Below are 14147 nucleotides of genomic sequence, written 5' to 3'. Positions count from 1 at the left end.
CAAAAGATGAAGAGATTTAACCCAAAAGAAGAGATTTATCCCCCCAAAAAAGAAGAGAATTAACAATGCAACGCAGTCCACAGCAAAGCAGATGAGCTTAAAACATCTCATGGACGCTTTGGGAAAAGCTGGGAAGTTGGAGGAGAAAGTCTTGGGATGGCTCACAGCCCCTCTGTTCTTGGAACTGGAAATTCCTTGGGAAAAACACTTTTCCCAAACAGGGAATCATGGAATGGTGGAACCATGGAACCATGGAATGGTGGAACCGTGGAACCATGGAATGGTGGAACCGTGGAACCATGGAATGGTGGAACCGTGGAACCATGGAATGGTTTGCATTGGAAACCCCAACCCTGTCTGTGTATTTCTTTACCTCATCCCATGACAGTCCCAGGAAGAATCCCCAATCCCACAATAGGAAAAAATTGGATTTGTTTTCTTCAGAAAAAACCTTGACAAATTGGGAATATTTTGATTTGAAATCATCCGGCTTGGGATTGATTTTGATTTTTAAATTGGCCACTTTTTCTCCTGCCCTTTATTCTGTGTCTAAATATAATCTCTAACCCCTTCAATTCCTTCAGATTATTCTGGAATATGGCAGGAATACCCCGATGAAGATAAAACATTCCCAGAATTTTAATGTTTCCAAGAAAAAGCTAAAAAAATTAATCTTAAAATCTCCCAAAACAGAAAAAAAAAAAAAAACCAACCCCGTGGCCTTCCCTTGGAAAATCCCATTTGCTGTTCCTTCCAATATTAGGAGCACCCAAAAAATCCCACCCCTCATCCCAATCCATCAGTCAGAGGGAGTCAACTCTATTTTGGGTGGGAATTGGATTTTTCTGTGGAAAAACCTTGGATTTAGCAAAAAAAAAAAAAAAAAAATCCTCTCTTAAAGATAGCCCTGGTTTTCTCCAGACTCCTTTTTTTTTTTCCTTGGAGTGAGGCTTGGAGCCAGGTTATCTTTCCTTAGGAAAGAGGAGAGGGATTTTAGGAATTCCTGATTTTTGACCACTGTAACAGGCTGACGTAACCTTGGATGAACTTTTGAAATGCTGGATGAGGTAGACAAAAAATATGGATTCTGGGGTTTAAAATTAAAAAAATAAAAAGATAAATTAGGTTTTTTTAAAAGTTTTTCCAGTCCTAGATCCATGATTTCACATATGGGGAGAGAAGGAAAATTTCACTTCAAATTCCTACTGGGGGTAAATTGTGAGGAGAAAATTACCTAAAGTATGGAAAAATTAGGAGTTTTTTTCATTTTTCCCAGTGATAGATCCATGATTTTACATGTTGGAAGGGAAGGAAACATGGGAATTCCTACCTGGGGTAAGCATGGGGAGAAACTAAAAAAGGAAGGAAAATTTCCAGCTCTTTTCTCCTGAATCCCAGAAAATTCCACTGTTCTTGGTGCCCAGATTGCAGCTCAAACCTCTGTTCCTTATGGATGGGATGGAGGCCGATTTTCCTGCGTGGAATTGGAATGAGAGGGGTTTGTGTCCCTCCCTCACCCCCTTCTGGCACCATTCCCTGGAAAACCCAGACTCCACCTTTGTAACTCATCCCTTCCCAAGCTGTTTTGGGAGCTAATATTATCAGTGTCGGGATAAATGGAGCCATTCCAGCTCCAGAATGGATCCCATTCCAGGAGGCAGGAGCTTGCTTAGCCCTGGGCTTCAGGCAGCTGAAGATTCCCTCATGGAATGGGAGATGAGGATCCCGAATTTCCCCGAGGTGAGGAATTCCATTTGCATTCCAAAGCCTCCTCTATCCCAGTTTCCTTCCGGGATTTCCACAATTTGGGACACTGGTTTGTTGTCCGTGGTGGCCTCTCCAGGTGACCAGATTCCCCAAGGATGCTGATCCCAGCTTGGAATTCCTCATGGGAATGGGAGGAACGGGGAGATCCCGGAGCCAAAGGGAATTTGGTGTGGGGAAACCGGAGCTGCTCCCTCCTGGCTCGGCGGGATCGTCCAAAATTCATCTCCTGGGAGACTGAGAAACTGGGATGGGCTGTTGGGATTATCCAGGATTGGTTTTCCCAGGAACGGCTTCCCTTGAGTTTGGGATCGGCCCTCTGGGGGTGCTGAGTTCCCCTTTCCTTGAGAGACCAGAACTGAAGGATCAGGATTGGGATTGGGAACTGGGGCTCTGGGGGTGCTGAATTCCCCTCAGAACTGAAAGATTGGGATCGGGAACTGGGGCTCTGGGGGTGCTGAATTCCCCTCAGAACTGAAGGATTGGGATTGGGAACGGGGCTCTGGTGGTGCCGTGTTCCCCTCAGCACTGAAGGATTAGGAATTGTGATTAGGATCGGGATCAGCCTTCTGGGGGTGTTGAACTCCCCACAGAATTGAAGGATTGGGATTGCGGCTCTGGAAGGGTTGTGTTCCCCTCAGCATTGAAGGATTGGAACTGGGATTGGGATCAACCTTCTAGGGGTGCTGAATTCCCCTCAGCATTGAAGGATTGGGATCAGGATCGGGATCAGATTTCTGGGGGTGCTGAATTCCCCACAGAAGTAAAGAATTGGGATCGGAGCTCTGGGGGTGTCGTGTTCCCCTCAGCATTGAAGGATTGGGATTGGGATCAGGGCCCTGGTGATGTTGAGTTCGCTTCTCCTAATGAGGGACTGAAGGGATGGGATTGGGATTGGGATTGGGATCAGCCCTCTGGGAGTGCCAAATTCCCCTCTCCTTTTGAGGCCAGAACTGAAGGAATGGGACTGGGTCTGTGGGGGTGCTGACTTCCCCTCATCACTGAAAATTTGGGATTGGGATTGGGATTGGGATCAGGATCAGCCTTCTGGGGATGCTGAATTCCCCACAGAAGTAAAGGATTGGGATTGAGGCTCTGAGGATGTCATGTTCCCCTCAGCACTGAAGGATTGGGATTGGGATCAGGGCTCTGGTGATGTTGAGTTCCCTTCTCCTAATGAGTCCAGCACTGAAGGGATGGGATTGGGAATGGGATCAGCCCTCTGGGAGTGCCAAATTCCCCTCTCTTTGTGAGGCCAGAACTGAAGGAATGGGACTGGGGCTGTGGGAGTACTGACTTCCCCTCAGCACTGAAAATTTGGGATTGGGATTGGCACTGGGGCTCTGAGGGTGCTGAATTCCCCTCAGAATTGAAGGATTGGGATTGGGATCAGGGCTCTGGGGATGCTGAATTCTCCTGTCTTTGTGAGACCAGACCTGAAGGAGTGAGACTGGGATTGGGATTGGGATTGGGATCGGGATCAGGGCCCTGGTGATGCTGAGCTCCCTTCTCCTAATGGGGCCAGCCTGAAGGAATGGGACTGGGGCTGTGAGGGTGCTGAATTCCCCTCAGCACTGAAAATTTGGGATTGGGATTGGCACTGGGGCTCTGAGGGTGCTGAATTCCCCTCAGAATTGAAGGACTGGGATTGGGATCAGAGCTCTGGGGATGATGAGATCCCCTCTCCTTGTGAGAGCAGCCCTGAAGGAGCAGGATTGGGATTGGGATTGGGATTGGGATTGGGATCAGGGCTCTGGGGATGCTGAGTTCTTCTCTCCTTGTGAGACGAGCCCTGAAGGAGTGGGATTGGGATTGGGATTGGGATCCCTCTGGATCCCTCGCAGCTGGATCAGCTTCACCAGCTCAGAGGGGGACACTTTTTCCCCTTCCCAGCTCCTGGAGCTGCCATCCAGGAGGGAAAATCAGGAGGGGACTGGGAGGGTGGAAAAGCCGGCTGGGAGGGAGCTCTTCCCTAACCAATTCCACCTGTTCCGTGCTCCCAGACTCGCTCCAATTTCTGCCCAGCTGGATTTTTCCTTTCCACTCTGCCTCAGAGGCTCCTCCAAGAATTAAATTCCTTTCCCAGCCTCCTCCTTTGCTGGAGCAGCTGATTAGTGGCTGCCCCGATTTAATTTTCCTTTCTGGACTAATTATTCTTCTTGATGGTCCATTTATCGGGCTCGTTTCCCTTTGTTTTTTGCTCTGGGATGCTTTTCCAAGGAAGGGAGGAAGGGTAAATAAAAACCAGACAAGCCAAGGAGATGCAATTCCATCCTCGTTGTTCCCTATTTAAATGAATTCTGAATCCTCTCTTTCTAAAAGGAGCTGATTTGCCCTAAATTTCAGTTGGGATTTTGTCCCTTTTTTTTGGTCATTCCCTGTGTTTTTTACATGGGTGGGGCTTGAGCGTTACCTGGCCTGATTTCCAGTGTTTCACTGGCACTGCTGGAATGTCTGATCCCACGGATTTACCACGGTCCTCTTGTGTTCCCAAAGCCTCAAACTCACCAGGTAAGAGCTCTGATAACAAAATGAGGTCTCTGTTGTGGAATTCCCACCTGGAGAGCAGGATGTTGTCCAGGGATGGACAGGATGCTTTTCCCTGTCCCTTGCCAAGATGTATCCAGGGATTGAGCCACCTAAAATGCCTCTTTTTTTTCCTTAAAAATGTGTAAATTTTCAGGCAAATGTGTCCAAAGTGTAAGATTTTTCACCCAGGAATTGAGGGGGTGGTTCTGGGATCAAATTTAACATCACGGTGTCCTATTTGGGAAAAATCCATGTAAAAACGGATCTGTTCCTTCCCAGGTAAGTCTGGCTCAGCAAAGCTGAGGTTTCCAGGTGTTTTCCTGTGCTGTGAGGAGCCAAACTCACGGAAAAGGCCATGGAATCATAACCCTGCATGCCCTTGGCTCCTCTGACCTGGATCCCAAAATTTCATAAAGCAAAAACCTTTTCCATTATCCATGACGTCTTCCAATTTCATGGCTCCTTGGAACCCCCTTGGCGAAAACCGGGAATTTTTCATGGATCATCTGTGCTGTGAACTCCTCGTCCCTGGAAGTGTCCAAGGCCAGGTTGGGTGGGGCTTGGAGCAGCCTGGGATCCAGCCCAGGATGCAAATCCTATGGGAACAGCGCTGGAATTCACACTGCTAAGTTCTCTGTCTCCAGGAATTTAGGAATAAACTGGGTGGACAGCTTGATAATGGATTATCCATGGAACAGGAACACAACCTGAATTTCAGGGAATCTTTGAGGAGCTTCAGCTCTGGCGCGGATCCTTTGGAAAGCAAAAAAATTCCTCTTTTTTCCTTGTGGTGTGAACAACACTCCTTTGGATATGTTCCTTGCTCTACAGAAGTTTTGGAATCTGTGGAGCAGGAATGCGAGACTGGGAGTCCTGCTCAGCTTGGAGAACCCAAAGTTCCCAAAGGAATGGGCGGGAATGGTTTCCATTGGAATGGAAGGAGCTGGAGCTCTTCATCCATGTGCCACATGGAGCCATGGCTGCTTCCCTGGAAACAGGGAAGAGTCTGGAATCACGGATCCACATAATGGGACTCAGCCTGAACCTTCCTGGGAAAAAGAACCGACTTTTTGTTTAGCCATTAAAAAGGGGGGAAAAAAAAAAATATCCAAGGAGCTGTTTTGTTCCGGAAACTTCTGGGCACATTAAGCGAAACCAGATCCCAGAGGGTGGAGGGGAGAGAGGGATACAGGAAAAAGCAATCAAATCCTACTGGAGGAATTCCTCCTTTCTGGAAGAACATAAACCAGGAGCAGAATGTAAACAACCCTCCATATGTCCCTTGTAAATCAGGAGCAACGGGAATGAATTCCCAGCAGGAACGGGACATTGGGAGCGTTCGGCCGGGGAGTCCTTTTGAGGTTTTGTTCTTCTTGATGGATTTAATTTGGAATTTGTCCCTCTTTTCTCTCCTCTTCCTGCTCCCCCAGGATGAACCAGGAGCCAAACTCTCTGAAGAGGTGCCTGGAGTAATTCCAATTAATGAGGCAGGGCTGGAGCACGGGGGGTTAACGAGGGCTGATAATGGTCCCTGGATCAGGAGATGGTTGGGAAAAGGCTGGATTCTCCTCCTGGGAAAAGGCTGGATTCTCCTCCTGGGTCCGTCAGTCACCTGTGCTGGTTTGTATTTGGTTTGTATTTGGTTTGTATTTGGTGGGTTCATTCCTGGTTTATTTGGATTCCGAAGAGCAATCCCTCTTTAAACTCTCTTGGAATACATTTTCCAGCTGGAAAATTACCTTAAAAGGCTCCAAGCAACTCCTTGGGAAAAGCTCCTTTCCCTCCAATTCCTTTTCCTAACTGAGGGGGAGGGGGAAATAGGGGCACAGGACTTTTAAAACCAACAATTCCAGAATGGGATTGGGTTGGAAAGGACCTTGGAGATCACCTCATTCCAGCCCCTTCCATGGGCAGGGAATCTTCCACTGTCCTAGGTTGCTCCAAGCCCTGTCCAGCCTGGCCTTGGACACTTCCAGGGATGGGAAATCCGCAACATGTCCGGGCATCCTGTGCCAGGTTAGTCAAAAACTGACAGAGAATCAATGGATTTCGGGACACGGAGAGGATTCCAGGGGATGGAAGAGGCCAAGTTTGATGCCCTTCTCCAAAAAATCTCCACCCTCTTCTTCCCAGCCACAGGGCTGTAAGGAGCTGGATATGAGCTCGGAGCTGAATCCTGGGAATCAGGATGGGCTTGGCTCCCAGAGGGATCTATCCAAGATAAATGGTTTTTCCTAAGGGTGATAACAGGAAATTTCCAGAAAAACTTTTGCCATTTTTCTCCTTTCCTTCTCTCTGATAACAGGAAATTTTCGGAAAAAAGAAAATCCCCTTTTTTTCTCCTTTCCTTCTGTTTGTTTCCATGCTGCAGGATCCCAGATAGACCCGGTTATTCCAGGATATTCCTTGATCTGTGAGCGCAGCTGAGCCTGGATCTCTGATCAAAATGCAAATTAACAATCTGGATTTTTCGATGCCTACAAAGAGCAAACTGAACTTTAAACATGTCCTAAAGATTTAGGCTGGAGGAGAAAATCCCTTTTTTTCCTATATTAAAAGGAACAAAGGCCTCTCCTGTTGTTGTTGGGAAAATGGGGGATCCAAGGAGCAAACCCGACCTCTGGAAAATTCCAGGGCTTCACCTCATCCCCATTCCAAAGGCACCTCCAGGAGCGTTTATCCAGGGAATGAGGCTCATTTCCACACTCCCATCTCTCCCCCTAAAATCCTAAATTTGCAGTAATTTATAAAACTCCCAATTAGCCCTGATCAGGGAGCTGATTCCAGCCTGGAATTCTCCCCTCAGCCTCTCCTGTTTGGGATCACTCCCCACTCAAGGCCAGCCTTAAACTTCAAGGTTTGGAGAGATTTCCCGCCAGCCCTGCCTGCCCTTCTCACGCCGGCTCCGCTCTCCGGTGTTCCTGACGGGAACGTGCCTGAGCTGAAAGGTTGGGTGGGAAGCCTCGGCTCCTGCGGAGCTCCAAAGGTCGTTCCTCCCTCCTGGGCTGCCGGAGCGTGGCCGGCTGTGGGCGGAATCCGGGCTCCTGCTGCTCCTGGACGAGAGGTTTGAACAGCAGGGATGAAGGGCACCGGGATTGCCCCGGCTCGTCAGCAGGATGGAGCTGCTGCTGGGGATTGCTCCGGAGCCTGGGAAGCAGCTTTGGTCCTGTCCCTGCTGTGGCACTGAGCTGACCTGGAAGAGCCTGGGAGGTGTGGATTTGCAGCCCAGCTGGGACCGGTGGGAGCCAGGGGAGGATTGCCCTAATCTTGGAATTGTTGAGGCTGGAAAATCCTCCAGGATCGAGGAGGTCCAACCTGGGACCAATGCCCACCTTGGCACTCAGTGCCACATCCAGGAATTCCTTGGACACATCCAGGGATGGGGACTCCAAAGCTCCTTGGGCACTTCCAAGGCCTGACCACCCTTTCCATGGGGAAATTCCTGCTGATGTCCAACCTGAGCCTCCCCTGACACAGCCTGAGGCCGTTCCCTCTTTTCCTGTTATCCCCTGGGATCAGATCCCAAATCCCACCTGGCTCCAACCTGTCAGGAGTTCTGCAGAGCCAGAAGGTCCCTCTGGAACCCCCTTTTCTCCAGGCTGAGCCCCTTCCCAGCTCCCTCAGGAATTCTCCAGCCTCTTCCCAGCTCTGTTCCCTTCCCTGGACACTCTCCAGCCCCTCTGTGTCCCTCCCAGGGCTGTGCAGGAGCTCAGGAAGGATCTCCTGGCTCCCTATCCAAGCCAGCAGTGCCCAAGGTTTTATCCACACCTGGAATCGGGTCTGTCCCATGGAAACCCCCTCCAGCAGCACAGGAGGAATTCCAGTCCCTTGGAGAAGGGTGGGAACAGGCCAGGTGGGCTGTCCTGGGATCTGTCCTGATCCAGCTGCCTGAGGAGGCAAATCCCCAGTTCTGGCTTCACAACCTGTCCCTGGAAGTGTCCCAGCTCCAAACTGGGATTTCCCTTGAGCCAGGACACATCTCCCGGAGCCTGGAGCACCCTCCGGCTTTGCTGCTTGGGCAGGTCCATGCGCAGCTTCCAGGTTTTCCAGAGCATGGATCAGCTCTGCTGTGGAGCTGATCCCGCAAATCAAGGGCCTGTGTTAATCCTGTCCCTGCTAAGCCAGGTCTGGAAAAGCCGGGAATTGCGGTTCGGAGACAGAGGAGCCACCTGGATTGGGCCCAGCTGGAGGCTGGAGGTTGTCCAGGTGCCTGATCCTGGAGGGAATAAACCCCCCTGAGCTCCCCAGCAGCTTTGCAACCTGGAATTCTCAGGTCCAGCTCCATCCAGGGATCAGGATGGAGCTGGACCTGAGAATTCCAGGCTGCACCGGCACAAACTGGGATGTGCTGGGCTGGATTTCATGGAAGTGCCTTCCCCAGGGAGTTTCCTGTTTGTTCCTTCCAGGAGGCATCTTCCCACAAGGAGCATCCCATCCAGCACATTTAGGAGCTAATGAGATGATCCCATTGTTTGGTTCTCTTCCCTTAATTAAAACACACAAATTGAGGCACAAAAAAAAAAAAAAAAAGTGGAAAAATTAAAGTAAATGACCCAGAGTCCATTTGTTTTATTTAATTTCTCTGTCTTCTGGAACAATCTCCAGGGAAATCAAGGAAGCTCCAATAAAGGGGAACAATGTCCATGTGGAGGCCACAGGTTCCCATAATGGGATTTGGAAGGAGAGGACGGGAAAGAAAAAAGGGATTGAGCTGCTGATAAATGAGGGTGGGGATTGGAAAGGCCGGAGATGCTCCGCAGGGAGCTTCCCTCTGGATCCCCTCTGTGGGAATGGGAGGGAGGGAAAATGAGGATTTCGGAAGGTGCCTGCCCTTGGTTCTTGGCTGAGGAACACAGGAAGGGGGAATGGATGTGGCCACACGGGAAGAGCCGTGGAAAACGGGCTGGGAGCACTACGGATGTGGAATGTGAGGGGTTTCACGTGGTTTGTGCCATCCTGCCCAATCCAGGGCTGTGGAGAGGCTGAAATCCACAGAGAGAATTCCAGAATTCTCCTTCTGGAGAGGTGGAAGGGGTCCTGGCTTGGTCAGGGAGGCAGAATCCTGTCCTGCCACCCCCTTCCCTGGAGAAGGCATCACTCATCCCAGGTTCCTGGCAGAAAATTCCCAACCCTTCCCAGTCCTGGGAATGTGGCTCCCATCATTCCCGTCCAGCATTCCATGGAGAGGAGATCAATTTGATGGCTCCACTTCCCTTTCTTGCCGTTCCACCTCCGTACCCTCCCCACATCCCTCCACACATTCCCAAGGGTGGGAATGATCTGGGAGAGCTCCTCCCCTTGTGTGGGACCCTCTGCTTGCCCCTTGTCCTGGAATTTTGGGACAATTCCTTTGGATTTTCCGAGGGAGTGAGGGAGTCTGGAATTCCTGGCCTGAAACTCCCAGTGTTTTCCTCCATGTGCTTATTTTTATCTATATTTTATTATCGATATCTATTATCTATTTTATTATCTATATTTTATTTACTTATATTTTATTTAAATGTTATTTAAAATTTAAGGGGTTTTATTATTTTATTTTTATTAATCTTTATATTCTATATTTATATTTAACTTTAATTTTATTCTGTTTTATTCTATTCTTTATTTCTAGTATTTATTCTCATTATTTATTATTTTATTAGGTATTATTTATATACCTCACATAATTCTTTTTCATTAATTAATTATTTTAACCATTTGCCAACTATAAAATCATAAAATCATAAAACCATGGAATCGTGGAATGATTTGGGTTGGAACAGACCTTAAGGATCATCTCCTTCCAATTCCCTGCCTTGAGCATGGAACCTTCCACTAAAAGATCCGAGGAAAAAGCTTAAAATACGGATTTACCAAAGGAAATGGGGGAAGTCAGGAATGAGGGGCTGGATTTGGGACACTTTCAATTTGTTTTTACTTTTAACTTGACTTTGAGCACCTGAAAATCCTCAACAAAATCCCTGATTTCTTTGGAAAAAGAAATCGAGGAAACAAAGCAGTTCAGGATAATTTCTGATTCCAAAATCCAGTATTTGGAGACAAATCCCTCTCTGATTTTTACCCAAATGAGGAATCCCAAAAATCCAATATTTGGAGACAAATCCCTCTCTGATTTTTGCCCTAATGAGGAATCCCAAAAATCCAATATTTGGAGACAAATCCCTCTCTGATTTTTGCCCCCATCGGGAGTTCCACAGCAGAGAAAAGACATTTGGTCAAGGCTTGGTTTGGAAAAAACAAACAAATGCCCAAAATTCCATAAAAGTTCCCAAAATTTGTTGTCCAGGAGCTCCTAACGAGCAGAAGATGAGCAGAACGAGCCGCTCTCATCGAGCTGTAGGACTGGTCCCACACGATGAGGAAAGAAGGGATGAGGGGAATATGGGATGAGGGGAATATGGGATGATGGGGATTGTTCCAGGAAGGAGATGGCAGCTGGAGGAACGCTCCCGATCCAGCTGGGGCAGAGCGGGAAGGACACGGAGCAGAGCGAGGGAAAACAACCCCAAGCACCACCCCTGTTTTGTTTCCCATTATTGCTCTAATTCCAGGCTAATTGGAAACGGCCTGGATGTGTTTAGGAACACGAGGAACATCTGGATCTCATTGGAAGAGCTCCGCTTTTCCGAGTGGCGCCTTCCATTTTCATCCCAGGCCAAAGATTCCCACATCACGACTTGTCCTCTTTCTTTCTCTCCATTTTTTTTTTGTTGTTGTTGTTTGGTTTGGTTTTCTTCTTTTTTTTTTTTTTTTTTTTTAATTTTTTTTATTTTTTTTCCCCCACTTCCTTTCCAGCAAATGGGAGGTTGAACTTTCGACTCTGTGGAAAACAGTTGGAGAGAAACCCTGAGAAATCCCGGGAGAGCTGTTGAGCCTTTCTTCCCATTATCCTGCTTGATTCCTTGCTGTTCCTCGCTTCTTTCAATCCAGCCCGGAGCTGTTTCGTGCTGGTGGCACGAAGGGAAAAACGGGAAGGCACGAGAGGAGGGGGGGATAAATTGGGGGAAAAAAAAAGAAAAATAGGAAAGAAGAGTTTGTGAGGTCAGACGTGGAGAAACAAAGACAATTCCATGGAAAAGCGTCCCTGAGCTGGGCCAGGAGTTGAGCTTTGCCAAAGGGATGGATCCACACAAATGTTCCATGGTTTTCTGTTCCGGTCCCAGCTCCTTTGGGAAGTTCTCCTGCAGGCCCAGAGTTATCCGAGGTCATGGAAAGGGCTCTCCTTGGGGGTTTCTGCCAGGATTCCCAAGGATTTTCCTCCATCTCCTCCATGGCTGTTTCCCCACATTCCAAAGGCAGAGCCATCGGATTTCTCCATCATCCAAGGAAGCTGAGGATGGTTTTGCTGGGAAAACCAAGCCCCAGATGGTTGCGGAATTCCCCTTGTTGGTGGAAGCCAAACAAAGCCATTTTTAGGATCAGGACACATTCCCAGATTCCTGCTTTCCTCCCTCTTCCCAAGGCACATCCTCAGGAGTTTTGGCTTTCCCAAATGCAACAGCAAGGAAGGAGCCTGGGATCCAAGATCTCCTTGTGGACTAAACCAAAGGGCAAATCCCAGTTCTCCTCCAGTGTCTCCAGTGCTCCTTTGGGTTTGGAATGCTGTGGGATTGTTTCCCATTGGGAATTCTGGAGGAGAGGAGACAATAAAGGGATTGTGGGAATCTTCCCCTCCTCAGCTGGGAGATGAGCGGAAAACTCCCAAATCCCCACCCTTTGGAGAAGAGGGACTTTTAGGAAGAGGGAGGAAAGCTGGGAATGAATCCCAGAAATGGCTTTGTTTGGCTTCCACCAACAAGGGGAATTCCCAGCCATCCATCCAGGTGGGACCAGGACTCGGTTTTCCCACCAAAACCATCCTCAGCTTCCTTGGATGATGGAGAAATCCGATGGCTCTGCCTTTGGAATGAATCACGAGAACATGGAAGAAAATCCTTGGGAATCTTGGCAGAAACCCCCAGGGAGAGCCCTTTCCACAACCTCGGATAACTCTGGGCCTACAGGAGAACTTCCCAAAGGAGCTGGGGCTGGAGCAGAAAATCGTGGAATGCTGGAGGTTGGAAAAGTCCTCCAGGGTCACCAGGTCCCACCACCAGCCTGTGTCCCCAGGCAGATGGGAATTGGAGATGGGAATTGGAAGAATCCCAATGTTAAGGAAAAAACAGGGAAGAGATAAAATCATGGATCTGCTCCTCCAAAGGAACTCCAAAAGAAATCAACTTGGATAAGAAAATCCAAGGTAAGAAGTTGTTAGTGGAATTATCTTGCCATTAATTAATGCCATTTTAATAAAAATGAAGTATTTTTATTAATTTTAAATTAAAAGCCTTAAGGGCTTTTTTCCTCATTTCCCCCCTTTTATTAAAAAAGAAAACCATAAAATAATTAAATTTAATAAAACTTCTATAGCTGCATTTTTATATCGTCCCATAAAATTTTATTATATATATTTATGTTTATATCTATTTTATGTTTTTATACTATATAATTATATGCATTATTATTTACAATTATATAATTGTAATAATTATAATTATATAAAAATAAATTATAATTATAATTGTATAATTGTAGATATAATTTTATTTATAATTACAATTTATTCATAATTTATCTATAACCATTATTTTTATTGTTAAATGCATATAACTTTATTATACTCATGTAAACATCATGTTTTTATAGAGATACTTCATTTTTTTAGAAAGCCAAAATTAATATAATAATTTTTATTAATGAAATTAATAAAATAATATAATACATAATAAATAACAAATAATATTATATTATATTATATTATATTATATTATATTATATTATATTATATTATATTATATTATATTATATTATAATAAAGAATATATTAAATATTATATTATTAAAAATTAACTAAAAATAATATATTATTAGTTTAATGAATAGTTTATTATTAGTTTAATTATCAAAGTTTTAGGGGAAAAAAATGAAGGATTGGCCGAACTGGTCTTGGCTTGGCTTTCCGCCTGCCTTAGAAAATGTTTACTCCTGGAAAAAGTCTTGGAATTCTGGAAGAAACCTGCGAGTGATGGATGAAGAGTTTCCTCCAGGTGATTTTATGTTGCATGGAGCGTGGATCATTCCCGAACTGTGGATTCATGGAATCACCAAGGCTGGAAAAGGCCTCGGGACCCACGGGTGCAAGCAGGGCTGCGAGGAGAAGGAAGCGGAGCAGAGATCCCACTTTTCCAGCTTCTCCAAAGGCATTCCTGGGAAAAGGGACCTGGCAGGGATCGGCTTTTCCAGCCAAAGGGAATCAGGATTCCCTTTGGAATCCTTCCAAAGGATTCCCCAGGATGTTCCCGCAGTGGGATCCAGCAGGAGCCGGATCGGTGGGATGGAAGGGGATGGGAGAAGCTGCAGCTCCTAATCCCTGGGATTTATCCAAGAGGCTGATGCTCCACATTCACATTTTCCAAGGATTTTCTCCCATTTTCCCTCGGAAGCAGAAGAAACCCCAACGCCTTCAAGAAACCGCCAGGAATTTTTCTCTCAAAAAATAAAGTTCAAGGAATTCCTGCCATATTTGATGGGGTTTTAATAATAATTTATTTCATTATATAATACCTCATAATATTGTACAATATTTAATTATTATATATTTATAGGTATTATTATCTATATTTCTATTAATAATATCTATATACATAATATATATTTTCTTTTATAATATTTCTTTTATATTTTATTAATTATACGTACCATAAATAAAATGTATTATTAAATTGATTTGGTTTTATTTATTTTATAATAGCTTATTTATATTTATAAGATTTATATTATTTTGTCATAAAAATAAACGTATAAAATTATACAAT

The sequence above is a fragment of the Agelaius phoeniceus genome, chromosome 4 (assembly GCF_051311805.1).
Source record: "Agelaius phoeniceus isolate bAgePho1 chromosome 4, bAgePho1.hap1, whole genome shotgun sequence".
NCBI classification, from domain to species: domain Eukaryota; kingdom Metazoa; phylum Chordata; class Aves; order Passeriformes; family Icteridae; genus Agelaius; species Agelaius phoeniceus.
This window is presented reverse-complemented; position numbering follows the sequence as displayed.